Source organism: Ranitomeya variabilis, chromosome 5 (assembly GCF_051348905.1).
Source record: "Ranitomeya variabilis isolate aRanVar5 chromosome 5, aRanVar5.hap1, whole genome shotgun sequence".
In the NCBI taxonomy this organism is placed as follows: Eukaryota; Metazoa; Chordata; class Amphibia; order Anura; family Dendrobatidae; genus Ranitomeya; species Ranitomeya variabilis.
The window spans coordinates 489,457,034-489,478,838 of record NC_135236.1 but is presented as its reverse complement, the minus strand read 5'-3'; the positions used below and the strand labels follow the sequence as shown (position 1 = coordinate 489,478,838).

The window sequence follows — 21,805 nt, the reverse complement described above, 5'->3', positions numbered from 1 at the left end:
TTTCATGGCTATAACTAGCTTTATTGGTTGGAAAAACTTTACACAAGATTGTATGTTTGGAGAACTTGTGCTGTGACCCTTCTTCCTACTGTTTTTTTTTTAATCAGTGTTGTCTTTGTTTATTCACTATTGCAGAGCTCTGATAATTGTGACCTCATTTGATCTGGTCCCTACAGCAAAGATGACCTCTGAGATTAGAGTCTTTTTTACTATTTGTTAACCAGATTATCGTGTTGACTGTTCATTTTACCTTTGTTTGGATATTAGAGGGTTTCCCAGGATTGTCAAAAAATTGCAAAAAGAGAGGGAATACTATAAAATAAAAATAACCTATATACTCTCCTGATAAATCTTCCATCTCTAACAGACTGCATCTCTTCAGTTAGGCCTTTCTTACAATGGTAAAGGTTGGGTTTAAACTAGCTGACTTCTGTTGTTAAAGAACAACCACTGAATGGCTACATTTTTATTGATTGCCCATTGCTTATATGCCTGTTTAGACAAGCCAACCGCACTTCCGATGGGTACAGGATGATTATTAATAAACTAGATGGTAGCCCGATTCTAACGCATCGGGTATTCTAGAATATGTATGTAGTTTATTTATGAAGATTTTAGAATAATACATTGAATACACAGGATTCGGCCGGCCGGGCGCGACCAATTAGCGAAGCATGGTTCAAATCATGCACCAATTCGCAGCCGGACTGTGCCTGTCGCTGATTGTTCGCGGCAAGCCATGTAGTATATAACAGGCCACGTAGTATATTGCACAGCCACGTAGTATATAGCACAGCCCACGGAGTATATAGCACAGCCCACGGAGTATATAGCACAGCCACGTAGTATATAACACAGCCCACAGAGTATATAGCACAGCCACGTAGTATGTAGCACAGCCCACGGAGTGTATAACATCCTACATAGCATATAACACAGCCACGTAGTTTATAACAGCCCACGTAGCATATAACACAGCTCACGTAGTATATAACAGCCCATGTACGCAGTATATAACACAGCCCACATAGTGTATAACACAGCCCACGTAGTGTATAACAGCCCACGTAGTGTATAACACAGCCCACGCAGTGTATAACACAGGCCACGTAGTGTATAACACAGCCCATGTAGTGTATAACACAAGGCCACATAGTGTATAGCACAGCTTACGTAGTATATTGCACAGCCCACGTAGTATATTGCACAGCCCACGTAGTATATTGCACAGCCCACATAGTACATTGCACAGCCCATGTAGTACATTGCACAGCCCACGTAGTACATTGCACAGCCCACGTAGTATATTGCACAGCCCACGTAGTATATAGCAGCCCACGTATTATATTGCACAGCCCACGTATTATATTGCACAGCCCACATAGTATATAGCACAGCCCATGCAGTACATTGCACAGCCCACGTAGTATATTGCACAGCCCATGTAGTTTATAGCAGCCCATGTATTATATTGCACAGCCCACGTATTATTTTGCACAGCCCACGTATTATATTGCACAACCCACGTAGTATATTGCACAGCCCACGTAGTACATTGCACAGCCCACGTAGTATATTGCACAACCCACATAGTATATAGCAGCCCACGTATTATATTGCACAGCCCACGTATCATTTTGCACAGCCTACGTATTATATTGCACAGCCCATGTATTATATTGCACAGCCCACGTAGTATATAGCACAGCCCGCGCAGTATATAGCACAGCCCATGCAGTACATTGCACAGCCCACGTAGTATATTGCACAGCCCACATAGTATATAGCAGCCCACGTATTATATTGCACAGCCCACGTATTATATTGCACAGCCCACGTATTATATTGCACAGCCCACGTAGTATATAGCACAGCCCACGCAGTATATAGCAATGTGGGCATCATATCCCTGTTAAAAAAAAGAATTAAAATAAAAAATAGTTATATACTCACCTTCCGTTGGCCCCGGATCCAGGCGAAGCGGTTACCGATGCTCCTCGCGCTCTCCGGTCCCAAGAGTGCATTGCGGTCTCGCGAGATGATGACGTAGCGGTCTCGCGAGACTGCTACGTCATCATCTCGCGAGACCACAATGCATGGAGCGGTCACCGGAGCGTCGCGAGGAGCGGGTAATGCCTGTTCCTGATCCGGGGGCCGATGGACGGTGAGTATATAACTATTTTTTATTTTTTTAATTATTTTTAACATTAGATCTTTTAACTATTGATGCGGCATAGGCAGCATCAATAGTTAAAAGTTGGTCACACAGGGATAATAGCAGCGGTAACGGATTGCATTACACTGCGGCATAACGCGGTCCGTTACCGCTGCCATTAACCCTGTGTGAGCGCTGACTGGAGGGGATTATGGAGCGGGCACTGACTGCGGGGAGGAAGGAGCGGCCATTTTGCCGCCAGACTGTGCCCGTCGCTGATTGGTCGTGGCTGTTTTGCAGCGACCAATCAGCGACTTCGATTTCCATGACAGACAGAGGCCGCGACCAATGAATATCTGTGACAGACAGACAGAAAGACAGACAGAAAGATAGAAAGACGGAAGTGACCCTTACACAATTATATAGTAGATAGTTGCCATCAACAGCCTAAACTGTTTTTTTTACACCGAAAATTTATCAGGGATGGCATTACTGGTTTGGTGGAGACAAACTGAACGTCATAAGGTGCAAACATCGCAGTCTGTGCTGGCAGCTAAGAGCTATGGGAGGTTTTTTTTAAAAATAGCCACCTGGCCCTGCAACTGGAACTGTGGAGATTCAAAACTCTGATGCTTTTCAGCTAGATCTTGTATAACTAGAGACAGGTTCGCCACATGATCACCAAGCGTGTGAATGGGATCCATGCTGGTGAAAAATTTAAGATCAGTTGTAATGTGATGCTGTGTCAATACTCCTCGACAAGCTGTGAGACAGGGTAGTCAAGAGGTCTGAGGTCAGATAACAGGAGGGCATGTGGCACAGAGAGGCAAGGCTGTGGACTTCCTCCATGAAGCCTCGCCCCCGGCGGCACCTCTGCCGCTCAGCTCTGCCTACGGCCGCATGTGGCCTGCGTACCTATCTTTAACATTAGGAACGCAGGCCGTGCGCATGTATGCGGATGCTTCCGCATGCGTTGTTTTGATGATGCAGAGAAAAAGATGCAGAGAAAAAAAGAAATTCCAACCAGCTGCTTTCGTCGCGGGTCGCCGCATCGTCAAAATGACGCAGGCTGAGGCATCCACATACATCCGCATGACCTGCCTACCTAATGTTAAAGATAGATATGCAGGCCGGAGCTGAGCGGCGGAGGTGCGGACGTTGGCGGGGCATCACTGAGGAAGTCCGCAGCTCAGCAAAATGCTAGTATGAAATTAGCCTAAGACAAAGGTGTGCTCAAAGTCTCTTTCTGCTTGCAAAATATCTATCGTATCTCAATTACTGCCAGATTGCCCATAGACTTTCAGCATCTGCGCAGCCTAAATTCTGAATTGTATTTGCATAGCTAGGAACTACACAGGATCATAAAGCTGCTGGAACAAGGAGCCCACTGTCAATGACATTTGGAATCCCATAGACGATGCAGAGATGGTAATAAACTGGTTGTTTTATACACACTGTAAGAGCACTGATCATGTGATTGCCGAGTGTCGAGAGTAAGTAAGAGCTGCGGAGTTCTAACAAACCAGGAAAATAATAGTTTAAAAAAATTATTTAAATGTTGTAACGTCCACCAAAGGAATTTTATGACTTTATAGAGCTGCACAATGTTTGAAATACATTTAAGAATAATTAAATAAAAAAGCAGGGAAAAAATGAAGCAAAAAAAAGAAAGCCGCTGCCAATCCGAATCTCTGTTTCTAGCCCTGCTACGTAGAAAAAAAGTGAAAAATTAGATTGGATATCCATTTTTTTTCTTTATAAGAATGACAAAAAAACTATGCCACTTGCATCACGACAAAAGTAGCAAAAATAGTTTACATTTCTATACGAGAAATCTAAATCTTTTAAATTTGCATGAATGAAAAAAACTAAAATGTGCTTAGTCATCAACGGAGAAAATGGCCTGGTCTTGAACTGGTAATAGCGGCACACTCACGTGTTCCCCTATATGAGAAGAGGAGAGAACCTCCTACTCTCTCACTCTGGGTGCCAAACTGAATGATGAGTTGAACACAGAGAATCTCGTTTGCTAAAAAAATACACATGACAGGTAGCGCTTGGTTTCACTAGATGGAAGTCAAAACACTGAGAAGTACAAAAATATCTTATAAAGTCCTTTTCTCTATGGTGTTCAGACGGGCTTAGGCTACTTTCACACTTGCGTCATTTGGCATCCGTCGCAATGGTTCGTTTTTGGGAAAAACGGATCCTGCAAACGTGCCCGCAGGATGCGGTTTTTGCCCATAGACTTGTATTGCCGACGGATCGCGACGTGTTTTGACAGATCGCGACGTGTTTTGACGGACCGTCGGCATGAAAAAACGTTCAAGGGAATGTTTTTTCGTACGTCGGGTCCGCCATTTCCTACCACGCATGCGCGGCTGGAACTCCGCCCCCTCCTCCTCGGGACTTTACAATGGGCAGCAGATGCGTTGAAAAACTGCATCTGCTGCTGTCATGTCAGACACTGTTCAGACCAGGTCGTCTGACAGACAGCGGTAATTCCACGTTTGACCACTGTTTGCTCATTGGCGTCGGCTAGTTTTCGTCTGGCTGCTCCGGGGTTAATTTATCTGATCCTCGGATTGGAAGCTGGGCCATGCCCATTTCCTTTAAATGGTTCTCCTGATCTTTGGGCGTCGCCGATTATAGCTTCTGTCTTATCCGTAGTTGTCTCGGTCCGGAGTGGAGAGCTGGTTGTTGGAGAATCGTTGCTGGTGGTGTATTTTCCTTTGTCTTATTTACTCCTTCCTATATTTGTATTTATTTTGCCCTGCACCTTTATAGTGTATTCCTGATTGACTGCGGCGTGGTGTATATTTTCCTTTATCCTTGTTTGTTATTACTGTGGGTATTGGTCTATTGCATTCACTGGGTGGTGGGCAGTGGTGTTCAGTCTAGGGCTGAATCAGGAATCAGGGTGAGGGTGGAGGCCTGAACATGCACACCTTCAGTGTAAACTTCAGGTAGAGGGTCAGACAGGGTTACCCTAGTCTGAGGGAAATTGCAGGGGCCCGGGTTATTAGATCTTGCCCTCCTTGTATCCCCGTGACATTATAATCGGCCTAACAAAAAAAAAAAGGGGGGGGGTTCCTTTTTTTTTTTTTCTTCTCTGTGTTTTGTCATGGATCCCATGACTTCCATAACCTGCCAGTTGGAGGCGTTGTCCCTACAGGTCACTGAGTTGAGGGGAGCAGTGCAGCAACAGGGACTAGCAGTATCTAATATACAGGCTGGAGCGACAGGAGGAGTTAATGAGTCCAAGTTTCCTTTGCCTGAAAAATTTGCTGGGGAACGCAGTAAATTTGTTTCTTTTCGTGAAGCTTGCAAACTGTATTTCCATATGCGCCCGATCTCCTCTGGTAATGAGGCTCAACGTGTGGGCCTGGTGTTGTCATTATTAAGCGGGGATCCCCAAGCATGGGCATTTTCGTTGCCGTCTGATTCTGCTGCATTTAACTCAGTGGAGGGTTTCTTTTCTGCTCTAGGACACATTTACGATGATCCAGACAGAATGGCTCTAGCAGAATCTAAGTTACGCACTATTTGCCAGGGGGAGCGTGTTGCAGAGGATTACTGTTCTGAATTTCGCCGCTGGGCGGTTGACACTCAGTGGAATGAGCCAGCATTGCAGAGTCACTTTGTTCATGGAGTTTCTAATAGGGTTAAAAAAGCCCTCCTGATGTACGAGACTCCTGCTTCACTAGATTCTGCTATGAGTTTTGTTGTCCGCATTGATCGCCGATTGCGTCAGGGGAATCATGAGACGTCGCCTGTGGGTGAAGGTTTAGGTTCACGTGAGGTTGCTGCAGGTGAGCCCATGGAATCTATGCAAATCGCAGGGGTGTCACATGTTAAGAATCGTACCCCTGTACTCAGGAAGCAGGGAGCCTGTTTTTTCTGCGGTAAAACTGGTCATTTTATTAATATCTGTCCTCTGCTGTTAAAGAAAAATGCAACGGCGGAAAACTTCTGAGCTCAGAGGGGGTGGAGGAGTCCAATCTGAGCTTATGTATATCCTCCATGATGATTTCTCAGTGCATGCTCCCTGCCAAAGTTGTTGTCGCTGGCAGAGAGATACCAATCACTATTTTTGTGGATAGTGGTTCTGCCACAAATCTCATTGATGAGGAGTTTGCGCGCACTGCTGGTTTTAAGATTGAAAAACTGCCTCATCCTATCCGTGTGGTCAACATCAATTCTGCTCCTCTTCCACAGGGGGAGATTACTGAGTTCGTGGCTGAGGTTAAACTCCACATTGGGGTTCTTCATTTCGAGCAGGTCACATGTAAGGTGCTCAAGAGTCTTCCGGCACAATTGGTTCTGGGTTTTCCATGGTTGTCTACACACAACCCGGTGATTGACTGGAAAACTCAGGACATAATCCAGTGGAGTGATTTCTGTCAGGAGAATTGCCTGGCCACATGTGTGTCCGCTGTGACTTCAAGCGTTCCTGAGTCACTTCAGGATTATGCGGATGTGTTCTCTGAGAAGGGTTGTTCAGAGTTGCCGCCACACCGCTCCTATGACTGTTCTATCAGGTTTAAACCAGGGGCTAAGTTGCCTAAAGCAAGGATGTTCAACATCTCCGGTCCGGAGAGACAAGCGCTCAAGGATTACATTTCTGAAAGTTTGAGCAAAGGGCACATCAGGCCGTCATCCTCGCCGGTGGCAGCAGGGTTCTTCTTTGTGAAGAAGAAAGATGGCGGATTACGCCCGTGTTTGGATTTCAGGGAGTTGAACCAGATTACGGTTCGTGGTCCATACCCTATGCCACTGATACTTGACTTGTTCAACCAGGTGGCAGGTGCTAAGTGGTTTACCAAGCTTGACCTCAGGGGGGCGTACAACTTCATAAGAGTCCGTCAAGGTGATGAGTGGAAGACGGCTTTTAATACCCCTGAGGGTCATTTTGAAAATTTGGTGATGCCTTTTGGGTTAACTAACGCACCTGCAGTGTTCCAACATTTCATCAATGATGTGTTCTCGCATGTTTTGGGGAAATTCGTTATCGTGTACCTAGATGACATCCTCATATATTCTTGCGACCGTGATGCTCATTTAGATCATGTCAGGCAGGTGTTACAGCTTCTCAGAGAGAATAAACTGTATGCTAAACTTGAGAAATGTGTATTTTTTGCTCAAGAGTTACCGTTCTTGGGTTATATTGTGTCTGCTTCTGGTTTTAAAATGGACGCCGCTAAGGTGCAAGCGGTGCTGCATTGGGAACATCCTGATAACCTGAAAGCACTTCAGCGGTTCCTTGGGTTTTCTAACTACTACTATAGGAAATTTATCAAGGACTTTTCTATCATTGCTAAACCGCTAACTGACATGACTAAAAAGGGTACCAATTTCTCCGTTTGGCCTGAGGCGGCTGTTTGCGCATTTGAATTTCTCAAGAACAGTTTTGTTTCAGCCCCCATTCTTGTGCAGCCAGACGTATCTAAACCCTTTGTCGTGGAAGTCGATGCGTCTGAGGTTGGTGTGGGGGCGGTACTATCTCAAGGCTCATCCTTGAGTGGTTTGCGTCCGTGCGCCTATTTCTCCAAAAAACTGTCGTCCGCTGAACGTAACTACGATATCGGCAACAGGGAGTTGTTGGCTATTAAGTTGGCCTTTGAGGAATGGCGACACTTCTTGGAGGGGTCGGTACATCAGGTCACTGTTATTACCGACCATAAGAATCTGCTGTATTTGGAGTCTGCCAAGCGTCTGTCTCCCAGGCAGGCTCGCTGGGCATTGTTTTTCACGTGGTTCAACTTTGTTGTCACTTACAGACCAGGGTCTAAAAACACTAAGGTGGATGCTCTGTCCAGGTGTTTTCCGGGGGGAGAACCTCGGGAAGACCCAGTACCCATTCTCCAAAAGGGTGTTGTGGTTTCAGCCCTCACTACCGAGGTTGAGGCTGAGATTGCCGAGGCTCAGGAGGAGGTACCATCTGAGCTTCCCATCAACAAGTCTTTTGTACCGCTTCATCTCCGCCTAAAGGTGTTGGCGGAGCATCATGATTCTGTCCTGGCTGGCCACCCAGGGGTTAGAGGTACTTTGGAGTTGGTGTCACGTCGGTTTTGGTGGCCCAAAATCCGACAGGACGTGGTCTCATATGTGTCAGCTTGCACCACGTGCGCTAGGGCGAAGATGCCCCGCTCCTGTCCTGTTGGCACACTACTTCCTCTGGAGGTACCTAGTAAGCCATGGACAGAAATCTCCATGGATTTCATCACGGATTTGCCTCCCTCAGCTGGGAACACGGTCATTTTGGTGATTGTGGATCGGTTTTCAAAAATGTTGCACTTTGTGTCTTTGCCTTCTTTACCTAACGCTAAGACTCTTGCTCAGGTGTTTGTGCAGGAGGTGGTCAGGCTTCATGGAGTTCCGTCTGACATCGTGTCAGATAGGGGTACTCAGTTTGTAGCAAAATTTTGGAAAGCATTTTGCTCACGGCTGGGGATCAAGTTGTCTCATTCGTCTGCGTTTCATCCCCAGTCAAATGGTCAGACCGAGCGTATGAACCAAAATTTGGAGCAGTACTTGCGCTGCTTTGTCTCTGATAACCAGGAGGAGTGGTCTACCTTTCTTCCTTTGGCTGAGTTTGCCATCAATAATCACCACCAGGAGTCGTCTGGGGAGTCTCCGTTTTTTTTGTTTACGGGCTACATCCTCAGTTTTGTACATTGAGTCAGAGAGGCTCTTCCGGCGTTCCGGAGGAAGACCAGTTAGGAACACAATTGTCATCAGTTTGGAGGAGAGTGAAACAGCGCCTGTTGAGTGTGGGTGCTAGGTACAAACGTGTGGCTGACAGTAGGCATGTGCCAGGTCCGGACCTGAGTGTGGATGACTGGGTGTGGTTATCCACAAAAAACATAAGACTCAAGATACCGTCCCTTAAATTGGGTCCACGGTTTATTGGTCCATTTAGGGTCACCGCCGTCATTAACCCAATAGCGTACCGACTGGAGCTCCCTACGGTGTATAAAATACACAACGTGTTCCACAGGTCTCTTCTTAAGAAGGTGGTGGGTTCCTGGCACGCGGCGCCTATGCCACCTCCAGTCTTGGTGGATGGTAACCTAGAATTTGAAGTCTCCAGGGTGGTTGACTCTCGTGTGGTGCACCGCACTTTACAATATTTGGTACACTGGCGTGGTTATGGGCCTGAGGAGAGGTCCTGGGTACCAGCCTCGGACATTCATGCGGATCGGCTGGTCAGGTGTTTTCATCGTCGCCATCCGGACAAGCCGGGTCCTATAAGCCGTGAGGGCCCTGGGGTCCCTCGTAGAAGGCGGGGTACTGTCATGTCGGACACTGTTCAGACCAGGTCGTCTGACAGACAGTGGTAATTCCGCGTTTGACCACTGTTTGCTCATTGGCGTCGGCTAGTTTTCATCTGGCTGCTTCGGGGTTAATTTATCTGATCCTCGGATTGGAAGCTGGGCCATGCCCATTTCCTTTAAATGGTTCTCCTGATCTTTGGGCGTCGCTGATTATAGATTCTGTCTTATCCATAGTTATCTCGGTCCGGAGTGGAGAGCTGGTTGTTGGAGAATCGTTGCTGGTGTTGTATTTTCCTCTGTCTTATTTACTCCTTCCTATATTTGTATTTATTTTGCCCTGCACCTTTATAGTGTATTCCTGATTGACTGCGGCGTGGTGTATATTTTCCTTTATCCTTGTTTGTTATAATTGTGGGTATTGGTCTATTGCATTCACTGGGTGGTGGGCGGTGGTGTTCAGTCTAGGGCTGAATCAGGAATCAGGGTGAGGGTGGAGGCCTGAACATGCACACCTTCAGTGTAAACTTCAGGTAGAGGGTCAGACAGGGTTACCCTAGTCTGAGGGAAATTGCAGGGGCCCGGGTTATTAGCTCTCACCCTCCTTGTATCCCCGTGACAGCTGCCCACGTCGTGCATAATTTTCACAACGTGCGTCGGTATGTCACGCCAACGCTTAGCGACGGACCCGTACCGACACAAGTGTGAAAGAAGCCTTAGGTACTCATCACCTATTCTACTATCTACATCTTTCCCCTACTTCTATCTACCCCTCCTTTCTCTTCATTTCTTTTCTTTTTATCACCTTTTCTGACCCTGACTTCAATCCTCTCTATCTGATGTGATACGTAAAAAAAACCCAGAAAGCATTGTTAGTTTTGAGCTCCCCGTTTCATCTATACTATCCTGAGATGAATATCCTTATATTTGCCTTGTGAAAGTGTTTTTGTCCAGAAATAGCTTGGGCTTGTTTCTGTTATATTCTGGTTCTTTGTCATTGCTTTATTTTTTGTTAAATAAGGAATTTAAATAAAGCAGTCATTGTAGAAATATATAGACACAATGCTTTTCATCTTGGCAGGAAAATATATTGAACGTGTGTGGGAGGAAAATGATGAAAAGAAAAATCGATTGATTACACAAGGACTTGTGTGTGGAATTTGGAATGGCTCAGAGAATATGGGGCAGAGAAATATGCAGGTAGTCAGTGGGTAAAATGTAACACTGATTGTATTTCTATTACAAGCTCATTCTCAACAGATTGCCGTGTTGGGATTAATGGCAGGAAATGACAACTATCTTAACATTTTCTCAAACCTGTTCTTCAATGTGAGTTTTGAGCTGGACATTTTCCTGTCTGTCTGCACACAAGATGGAAGTAAGCTTGGTCTTACACACTAGATAACTGACGATCAAGCTCTTCAATTCTAAAGTGAACCTGTCAGGTGATTCATGCAGAGAGTGGCAGCACAATTACAGACAGATATCATATATCATTCTCCAAAATGCTACAGAGAGAATATACTTTGATCTCGCTGGGTACCGTAGCAAAACCAGACTAGTCCAGTGCCGCCCTCGCCAGCTTCTCCTAGTGTCACTCCAGGTTATTGACAGACCTCTCCTTTATGTGTACATAGGGAGACACCTGTCAACAAGGCCGGTTTTAGACAAAGTGGGGCCCTGGGTAAAAGTTTAAAGTGGGGCCCCATATGCTCTCATATTGCACCATCACACAGAAACATTTCTGATGTATTTACAAGCGCTTAGTTCAAGCCGGTAAATGTGTGCGATCAACAATCTTGTTTCCTGGCCTCTTTAGGGTATGTGCCCACGTTCAGTAATTGGCAGCGTTTTGGACATAGCACATGTCCGCTGCCAGCTATTGAACACAGGTGATTCATTGAACCATGCGGAATCACAGCGCCCAATACATTGTATGGGTGAAATTTATCTTGCGGAGACTGAGCATCTCCGCAAGAAAAATAGACATGCTGCAGTCTAGAAAGATGCATTGCATGCCCGTCTCCACAAGTAAGCCGCAGGCATCGGTGCACACATAGTAGGCATGGGATTTCTTGAAATCCCATCCACTGTGCTGTAACATCTGGACACTGCACAAGTATGCAGCGTCCAACCTGCAGGGTTTACTGACCGTGTGGACTTACCCTTACTCCAGCTGAGGAAGAATGATTGGTACAGATAGCCCCCGATACAGTATATTGCAGGTCCCATATAGTGCATATAGTAAAATGCAGTCCACATGGTCCTTGATCAGTCGGCATTAGGCACAGGCAGACCAGGCAGCCGCCTAGGGGCCCCCGCTCCTCCACGGGCCCCCAGCCAGTGATGTGTGGCTAACAGTGGCACACCACCTGCTGCTATCGGGCCCCTGAATAAGAGGGGCGCTGTGCTGCCCCCCGCATTGCTCATTCAACTTATCGGCATCATACATGCCGATACAGTTGAAAGCAGTGATGGAGGAGAGAGTGTCATGTGAGGCTTCCTCTCCCATCACTTCCCCTCTGCCTGTGACTCAGCTTGTGCCTGCAGTGGAGCTGATGAGGCACTGAGACGCTTTGGAAAAGCCAGAGCAGCAGGGGGACAAAGAGGAGAGGTAAGTATTGTGTGTGTATGTGTGTTTGTTGCATGATACTGTGTGTGTGGGGACTGCACTATACTGTGTGTGGGGGGCTGCACTATACTGTGTGTGGGGGGACTGCATTAGACTGTGTGTGGGGGCTGCACTGTACTTTGTATGTGGGGGTGGGGGCTGCATTGTACTGTGCATGGGGGGCTGCATCATGCTGTGTGTGTGTGGGGGTGATGCCGATAAGTTGAATGCACAATGTGGGGAGGTGGCGCAGAGCCAGGCCCCTCTTACTCAGGGGCCCCATAGCAGCCGCATGCTGTGCCGCTATTAGCAGCATGCCACTGGCTGGGGGCCCCTGGATGAGCTGGGGCCCTAGGCGACTGCCTGGTCTGCCTGCCCCTAATGCCGACCCTGCCTGTCAATCACCTGCAGCGGTCCTGGCATAGACGGCCAGGAAGGCGCTAAACCAGCTCTCCAAAGTATAGATTTTCTGAAATTCAATGCAGCCAGATTGGAATTCATGCTGCCCCCTTTTTGGGCACCCCTTTAACGCTATCCTCTTTGACAAGGCAGTCGAAATGTAGGATTGATCCTTAATTTCACCTTATTTCTTTGCCTCCTTTACTTCCCGTGGAGAAAAGCTGTGACTCTCAGCTTATCTCCTCCTTATTGAAAAACAATGTACATGTTAAAGGGAATTAAGAAAAGACAATTATTTTTATGTATAAGGGTCAATTTACATTAGCCAAACCGGTGGCATTAAAAGACCACTGATCTGTAAATCTTTACTGATTGGCGGTAGGTTAAACGTTTGTTTACACAGGCAGAGCACCCTGAGCAATCTGTACTTGGTAGTTTAGTGCACACAAGCTGCCATTGTACTCTGCAGTGCAAGTTCTGTTTATTCAGGACAATATGATGCTGAGAACCATGATTTTTAAGCAAACGTAAAAATAGTTTTACCCAACAAATAAGCATTCTAGCCAGTTCATGAAGTATCAGTCTTTTTACATTGATACTGATCTAGTCGCATGTATAAGTAAAGGTCACATTCAGCATATAATAAAGACCCTAACATGAGAAGCATGACTAAGACCATACAGTGGGGAAAATAAGTATTTGATGCCAATTTTGCAAGTTTTCCCACCTCCAAAAAATGGAGAGGTCTGTAATTATTATCATAGATACACTTCAACGCTGTCCCAGTGTGGAGAGCAGTGAGTATTCTGGCAGCTGTGCTCTGCTTGTGAGCAGTGCATGACGTCTGTTGGTACAATTATTAGAAAATGGAGGAAACACAAGATGACTGTCAATGTTCCTTAGTCTGGGGCTCCATGCAAGATCTCGCCTCGTGGGGTAAGCTTGATTCTGAAAAATTTCAGGAATCAGCCCAGAATTACATGGAAGCACCTGGTCAATATCCTGAATAGTACCGGGACCACAGTCATAAACATTACGCTGACATGGATTCAAAATCCTGCAGGGCATGCAAAATTCCCCTGCTCATGCCAGCACATGTCAAGGCTCGTTTGAAGTTCACCAATAATCATCTGGATGATCCAGAGGAGGCATGGGAGAAGGTTATGTGGTCAGATGAGACCAAAATAGAACTTTTTGGTGTAAACTCCACTCGCCATGCTTGGAGGAAGAAGATTGATGAATACAATTCCAAGAATACTGTCCCAACCATTAACTATGGTGGGGGAAACGTCATACTTTGAGAGGGCTTTTCTGCAAAGGGGACAGCAAGACTGCACCATATTGAAAGGAAGATGGATGTGGGGTCATCTGTTGAGCGATTTTGACCAACAACCTTCTTCCCTCAGTCACTGAGAGCATTGAAGATGGGTTGTGGCTGAGTCTTCCAGCATGACATGAGTAGCTCCGCAAAAAACATTTCATGGTCTTGGAGTCACCTAGCCAGTCTCCAGATCTGAACCCAATAGAAAATCTTTTGGAGGGAGCTGAAACTCAATGTTGCAGCCCCAAAACCTGAAGATGTGGAGAAGATCTGTATGGAGGAGTGGCCCAAAATCCCTGCTGCAGTGTGTGCAAACTTGGTCAAGAACTACAGGAAACATCTGACCTCTGTAATTGCAAACAAAGATTTCTGTACCAAATATTAAGTTCTGTTTTTTTATTGTATCAAATACTTATTTAATGCAATAAAATGCTAATTATGTAAAAATCATTCAAAGTGATTTTCTGGATTTTTGTTTAAGATTCTGTCTCTCACAGTTGAAGAGTAACTATGATAAAAATTACAGACCTCTCCATTCTTTGTAAGTGGGAAAACTTGCAAAATCAGCAGTGTATCAAATACTTACTTTCTCCACTATATATAGATGCAAAAGTGAACAACTTTGTTGTTCACCCCTGAGGAAGCACGCTGTCTGAAACGCCTGTCTGGTTGGGCTGGCACTTGGAGTCCCCCTCTTCTTTGGTTGGTACCATATACTTGACCATGCTGTCAAATTGTTTAAGTTTAATTACATTTTGGGTGCTTTTTTCTGCTGTGTGTAATTCTAGTCACCACTTTATGTATGTTGAATGTCAATCATTACTGTTTTAAGTCATGTTTAATGATTATGTACCTAATCTATATTACTGGTATCATTCCCCTTTGACTATTGCACCTTCTCTTTATTTAAATATACTACGTTTACTTAGTCATCATTCTTTTATGCATGTCCATCTGCATTGTGCCATCCCATGGGGTCTCTAACTATCTTGCCCATTTTTCCTTTTGTCTGGTTCTTAAACTTGTATGGATTCCTTGAACTGTATTTTTATATGTTTTTACTATATTTTTAAATAAAGCTATTCACTTTTGCATTTATGTATGGTATTAGTCATGCTTCTCATGTTAGGATCTTTTTAGTCTATTTACATTGCAAGATTATTGTGAAATAAGCTTTCCTAGAAATGCTCATTCACAATAATCTTTCAATATAAATACACCTTATGGCCAAATTTTGGAACTTGGCCCAAAGCTAGATCTTTCCATTCTAAACCAAGTATTATGGTAGGAAATAGAAAGGTTAACATTAGAATAATGGATTATAGGTTACCGTATATGGTTTTCTAAATCAGGTGTGTAGAATGGGGATTTTCTATATATTTTAATATGCTGGCAATGTTCTGTTATAACCTGCTAAGGTAGAGTACATAGAATAGAATTGTAAGGTAGAGTTCAAGGTCAGTATTCTGCATGTTGTCATGTACACACACGAACACATTACAGCAACTACGCTCACAACTTAATAAGCTTCAGTCAAGGCAATCAGGAAATAATTCCAAGCTAAATTCATAAGTTTCAAAAACAGACAAAATAATGAAAATCTTAAACACTAGTGGGAAAAACATGGAAAAATTGCATCTCGCTTTATCTATCTAGAGTATTTTCAAAATCTTTGTTCATTCAAGACTTATGCCAATGAAGCTACATGTTCTCTGCTGCACAGTATGGGAAAAGCAAAGCCCTAATCTTAGGCATGAGTCATAAAAAATGATTATTTGGTTGTTTGCTATACACTGTGTGCAGAATTATTAGGCAAGTTGTATTTTAGAGGATTATTTTTTATTATTGATCAACAACTATGTTCTCAATCAATCCAAAAGACTCATAAATATCAAAGCTTAATATTTTTGGAAGTTGGAGTGGGTTTTTTTTTAGATTTGGCTATCTTAGGAGGATATCTCTTTGTGCAGGTAACTATTACTGTGCAGAATTATTAGGCAACTTAATAAAAACAAATATATTCCCATCTCACTTGTTTATTTTCACCAGGTAAACCAATATAACTGCACAAAATTTAGAAATAAACATTTATGACATGCAAAAACAAAACTCAAAAAAATGAGTGACCAATATAGCCACCTTTCTTTATGATGACACTCAACAGCCTTCCATTCATAGATTCTGTCAGTTGTTTGATCTGTTTATGATCAACATTGCGTGCAGCAGCCACCACAGCCTCCCAGACACTGTTCCGAGAGGTGTACTGTTTTCCCTCCCTGTAGATCTCACATTTTATGAGGGACCACAGGTTCTCTATGGGGTTCAGATCAGGTGAACAAGGGGGCCATGTCATTATTTTTTCTTCTTTGAGACCTTTACTGGCCAGCCACACTGTGGAGTAGTTGGAGGCATGTGATGGAGCATTGTCCTGCATGAAAATCATGTTTTTCTTGAACGATACCGACTTCTTCCTGTACCACTGCTTGAAGAAGTTGTCTTCTAGAAACTGGCAGTAGGTCTGGGAGTTGAGCGTCACTCCATCCTCAACCCGAAAAGGTCCCACAAGTTCATCTTTGATGATTCCAGCCCATACCAGTACCCCACCTCCACCTTGCTGGTGTCTGAGTCGGAGTGGAGCTCTCTGCCCTTTACTGATCCAGCCTCTGACCCATCCATCTGGCCCATCAAGAGTCACTCTCATTTCATCAGTCCATAAAACCTTTAAAAAGTCAGTCTTAAGATATTTCTTGGCCCAGTTTTGATGTTTTATCTTATGTTTCTTGTTCAAAGGTGGTCGTTTTTCAGCCTTCCTTACCTTGGCCATGTCCCTGAGTATTGTACATCTTGTGCTTTTTGTTACTCCAGTAACGTTGCAGCTCTGAAATATGGCAAAACTGGTGGCAAATGGCATCTTGGCAGCTTCATGCTTGATTTTCCTCAATTCATGGGCAGTTATTTTGTGCCTTTTTTGCCCAACACTCTTCTTGTGACCCTGTTGGCTATTTGCCATGAAACGCTTGATTGTTCAGTGATCAAGCTTCAAAAGTTTCAAGACTGCTGCATCCCTCTGCAAGATATCTCACAATTTTGGACTTTTCAGAGCCCTTCTAATCTCTCTTCTGACCCATTTTGCCAAAGGAAAGGAAGTTGCCTAATAATTAAGCACACCTTATATAGGGTTTATGTCATTAGACAACACCACTCCTCATTACAGAGATGCACATCACCTGAGTTACTTAATTGGTAGTTGGCTCTCAAACCTGAACAGCTTGGAGTAGGACAACATGTATAAAAAGTATCATGTGATCAAAATACAACTTGCCCAATAATTCTGCACACAGTGTATAATGGCTGGTGACACCCCAAAAAAAACATGTAAATTGTCTTAATTACACATGTTAGCAATCTGCTAAAATGTAATAGGCTTCTGTTGATATGAATGAATCCAAAGAATTAGACCTCACATATTTTACGATGTAAAGATGCAATTGCATTTAATGAGTACCCATATTGTTAAGTAGTCATTCTTTCAGTATGGTGATGGCATATATTATGCCTTTACTATGAGTAAAGCTAGGCAAACAGAACTACATCCTATGAAAATGGAGTGGTAATAATGACGAGGGAAATGCTAACTTATTTTTTTTATTAATTTCCAATAACATGGAAGTATTCACATTAAATATCTAGTAATGAACAGTAGGCTATGGAATGATACATTAGACATAAATTAAGAAGTTAGTTATACTTAATTCACACTGACATATCAGCAATAGTAGTGGTGGCATAACGTAGCAACTGCCAAAGCAAAATGTAATAAGAGAATAAAAGAAAAGATTAAAACAAAAACAGAATCTACTGCTTCAATAAGGATAATTCAATAAATCCAAATGTTCAACTTTACATACCTAAATTGCCTTTTTAACTCCAGAGTATAACTTGGTTGCCGTCATAAATACTTTTTTGCATGTGAAGTTCAGAAATCTACGTGTAAAAATGAGACTCTTTCTGACGGCCTCACACAACTGTTTGTGTCCAGCAGATACATGGATTACTCATTAACTGGTGACTTTACTTGTATAAACAGATTTGGAATTCTCCGAAAGAATATGGTACGGGGCTAGAAGCCAATGTGAAGACAGCGAGGCTAAAACAGTTTAATGGACTTTTTTCTTCAATTAGTATATAGTTGCCTTAAGTTATGTTCTAACCATATCAAGACTGGGGGGCTTTCACCTCCATTATAACAAGGTCCTTCTCATGAAAAGCTTTTACTTATTCTTTATCCTATTTTATTATGTGCCTTAAACTAAATATAGTTATTTCTGACCTGTGAGTGCTACTCCTGATTAGTGATTCAAGCGAGTAGTTCGATTAGAGCATGTACTTATGTGAGGGATATACCCCAGGTCAGAAAGGTCTATTGCAGGGTATTGCTAGGTAGCGATCTAATGTCTTAGGTAAGGCCAATGAATGTTGACAACTGAGTTGTTAATTAGATGGCTGGATCATGAGTCCTAATGGTGCGCCCCCAGACGCAGGGCCGCTGGGCACTCAGTACCGGGCCTCTCAGTCTCGGTCTCGGGGTTGTCACGGTGGCCTGACCCGGTCCGTGACCCTGCTAAGGGGCATCCAATAAAAGGTGGTGGTGCGTGGTGCGATGAAATAACGAAGACACAGGGTTGCAGTCTCTTTACCTCTTTACTGTAGGCTTCAGGGTCCGCAATCCGGAGTACTGCTAACAGGGCTGGCTGAGACCGGCCGGTCCGAAGGCACCTCCAGAGTTTCCTTCCCAGGTGGAAATCAGTGCCTACCTTCTAGCACCTGTGTGTTGTAGTACTTCCCTGCTGAGCACCACGGGATAGTCCTCACAACTGTTGTGTCTTATTCTGATGTTTTTTCCCACAACTTGTATCTTTTCTGATGTTCTTCTCCGTCCCCAAGATGATATGGCTAGGACGCACCCGTATGACGGGTAGGCCTGGAGTTCTTCCGGGACCTTAGTGTCGCCCCTCTCCCACAATTGCCCCCTATGTCTGCTTAGGTGATTTAGGTGAGACAGCCAACCTATAATTAACTTTCCTGCCGCTGTTTGAAGTAATGCTTGGAGCCCAATACTTCCTCAGCGTTCCGGCCACCGGCTACGCGCCTCAGTAGGATGTTGCCTCGCTCTTACGGCACGACTCCTATTGGTATTATCTCCCTTTTGCTGTGATCTCGTTTCTCACTGCTTCACAATAGACCTCGCTTCTTGTCCTTTCTTAAGATACCGCCGCAAATCAGGGCAGGCGCGGTTCCGTAACGTTCTGTTCTGTTCGCTAGGCCTCTATCAGGATCCCACCCCTGACAGAGACCCCCCTGAATCTTCTCAAGCAACCCCTTCTCTCACTAGGTGTTGCCTGGGCAAAACCCAGTCAGCTTCTTCTCCCACTTTCTATCCAACCCCCAGTTTTACCAGATTGTGAGGAGTGGCCTAATGCATAGTACCCTTAGCTCCCCCTGCAGGCCAGACGGTGAAGTGTATTGGTGCCTGTGATACCTGGTCAGGTGAACTCCTTCAAGTGCCATCAGACGTACCATCACTCCCCTTAGTGGCAGAGCGATGTTACTGAAACGACCAGGTCTCTGGGGCGCTGCACTCCCCCCTGGTTAAATCCAGTACTCCTGGACTGGGAAGCAAACAACAATACATATCAGAAAAAAGACATACAAATTTTTGAAATGCTTTGAACAAGTACAATTTTTAACAGTGCTTCCCTTTATGGGAGGTGAGAACTCTTAAACGTTACAAAACAGGAACATGGTTAAATATTTTAAGTAACAGATTATAAATAACTTCTTTTCCCCAGTCGGGTATTCTACTTAAGCGCTAATTCTGAACAATAATTTAACTTCTCCTTTAAGGGCGTATAAGCTGAACCCACTAAAGGCTTATTATAGAACTCTATAATATAAATTAACTTTTTGTCACTTCTCTTCTCTAAGTGCAACACTTCTCTATTGACTCTCTGATTCGGCTGATGCAGGACCGCCTGTCTATCTGCCCAGGCCTACTGCCTCTCTCTCAATTCACAGTATAAGATTGGTCAACCATCTCTCTATGGTTTTCAGGAGGACTCCCTAACCTCTACAGGTTTGTTTTTCCCTGAAATTCAGCTTTCAGTTCTTTCCTGTCCTCAGACTTTTAATAACATTATTAAACATTTGCAATAACTAATTAACTAACTACACATTACTTGCCACATACAACATTATTACTGTTCACTTTCTTTTAAAGCAACATTATACATTAGGTGCAACTAGTGAACTTCCCCTTTAAGAGGGAACCAAGTCTCTTTGAGGTAGTGCAACGGCTCAAGTTGCAAGTCTGTCTACAGCAGGAACTCCTGTGCTGTTTCCAGGAACAGTTTCTTCGAAAAGAGTTCCTTTTCTTGTAAAACCAGTAGGGGGCACCCTTAATAAGGTGCGAACTATTTACAAGGCAGTTTGTGAACCATTCACCGTCCATGATTCGGCAGTCTTTTCAAAATAGGGGATGTAAAAGGAGCAAAACCAAATGAAGCAAAATGAGAGGGATCCCAGGTCAACTAAGGGATCCCTTTAAAAGTAACCCTGGTCGGGTTTCAGCAGCAACAAAGGGACAAACGATTAAAAGAACTATTTACAGTTTGTAGAACTTTAAGGCTTCATTCTGACTGATCAGGAGGTGGCCTCCTTGCCCCAGACAGGGGTCTGGGTGGCCACAGTTTTAGCTCCTGCGCCAGCTTGGGCACCAGTCACCACCGCGGCCAAGCTTCCGGCCACCACAGTGGTGGTGGTAGCAACAGTGCAGGTTGTGGTCTTTACCACGGTGCAAGTAGGAGTAGCCACCGTGGTCTTTGTAGTAATGGTGGATCGGTCACAGGAGGGCATCTTCACCACAGGGGACTGCTTTACTGGCACCTTGGTTGGGGGTGTCATAGGGTCTTGTCTCTTGTGGACGTTCAGAGCGAACCACCCCTTCTCCCCAAAGTGCCTGGTGTAGGGGACTTCGTCCCCCGGGTAGAGGTCCCGGTCCGGATGACCCTCCCTCAGGTGGGACTCGACATCCCTCCGGTTGACAAACACTTCGGCGTACAGGCCCGGCTCCTTAATAAAGCCCCAGCCCCCACGGAGTCTGAAGGCGATGACAATGCCCTGCCTGCACGGGGCCTGGTGAGCGGTGGGGTCCTTGCGGGCCCGGTCTTTCACTGCTAGGTCTTTCTTGTGATGAGCCTCCAGCCCGGCCTGGTACGCCTTCGTTTTCTCCTCCCACTGCTGGTCTAGTTGGGCCTGGTACTCCTCCCAGCTGAGGGCCTGCACCATCTCCCCCTCATGCGTCTTCACCCCGGGGAACCCCATGAAGTTGGATCCCGGGTTCACCCAGCGGTACACCGTGCGTTCCGCGTACACCTCGCCCGGCATGGTGGTTGACAAGGTCAGGGCCGGCAGAATCGGGGCCTTCAGGCAATGCTCCATCTCCGTAGCCTGATCCCAGGGTGCAAGGCGCTGGCGAGTATAGGTCCCAGGGAGAGGGGGCGCCGCCACAGGGCCTACCAACAGGTCCTCTACCAGTGGAATAGGGTCGGCGGACTCACCGGCCACGGCGTCTTCTTCCCTCGCGGCGGGATCCGCTGCCGACGGCATCGGTGGGGACGTCGATGGGATCTCCAGTAGCAGCGCGGGGGCCGAGGTCGGGGCCTACCCCACCGGTGCCTCCTGGCACGAGGACCCAGCCTCCACCCGCAGCTGGAGGAGCTGTTCAATTAAGTCCTCCACCTCAAACTGTAGGATATCCGTATCGGCGGTGGAGGTAAGGCCGCTACGCTCTTCTGGGTAGCTGGGGGAGTTCTCCATCTCGACCCCATACCCGAGCGATCGGCCATGGCGTCCTCCACGTGGGTCGCTTTCATGCCTTTTTCCCGCTCTCTCCTTCGTGGGCGGTTCCGTTTTCTCTGCCTCCGCCCACCATTGAGAATCAGGAGGCGGATCTCGGCTGCTGACGGACACGTCCTCACGGTGCAATA

The 21,805-nt window shown here is 45.4% G+C and overlaps 1 protein-coding gene across 1 annotated transcript in view; it reads right to left on the bottom strand.

The window, feature by feature from the left end:
• The window catches only part of NR1H4 (nuclear receptor subfamily 1 group H member 4), a 329,336-nt gene extending 311,554 nt beyond the window's left edge, over positions 1 to 17,782 (bottom strand). Inside the window, exon 1 of the mRNA XM_077265582.1 lies at positions 17,669 to 17,782. The gene's annotated coding sequence lies outside the window, so the exon portion shown is untranslated. The remainder of the gene's footprint in view (positions 1 to 17,668) is intronic.
• Between the last annotated feature and the right edge of the window lie 4,023 nt (positions 17,783 to 21,805).